Consider the following 406-nt stretch of genomic DNA (forward strand, 5'->3'; position numbering starts at 1 on the left):
GAAAAACTAGGGGCAAAGCATCCCCCTGCCAGACTTGTGTCCTGGGAAAGCCTGGAGGGGCCCCCTACGCTAAGTGCACCCCAATCCTCATGCCCACCCTTTGGGCACATGTGTAGCACTTTCTCGGACTGTCTCCAAAAACTTTGCACCTCGTGCCCTGATAGTGCCCTGTGAACCTAAGGGCTTTGTTCCCATTTGACAGATGGTAAAACTGAGGCCGAAAGCGAGAGCAGGGGGTGTGGGGAAGCTGCAAAAAGAACCCCGCGCCCGCCCTCGCGCGACATCACGCGCCAGCCCCGGAAAACGGCCACCTTGCCGTTCAAAGAACTACAGCTCCCAGCATGCCCCACGGCGCATGCGCACCCTGCCTCCCTATGGATTGGGAGACAGAGCCAGCCCGGCTTAG

The sequence above is a fragment of the Crocodylus siamensis genome, chromosome 4, assembly GCF_052110815.1.
Source record: "Crocodylus siamensis isolate JL-2025a chromosome 4, ASM5211081v1, whole genome shotgun sequence".
NCBI lineage: Eukaryota > Metazoa > Chordata > Crocodylia > Crocodylidae > Crocodylus > Crocodylus siamensis.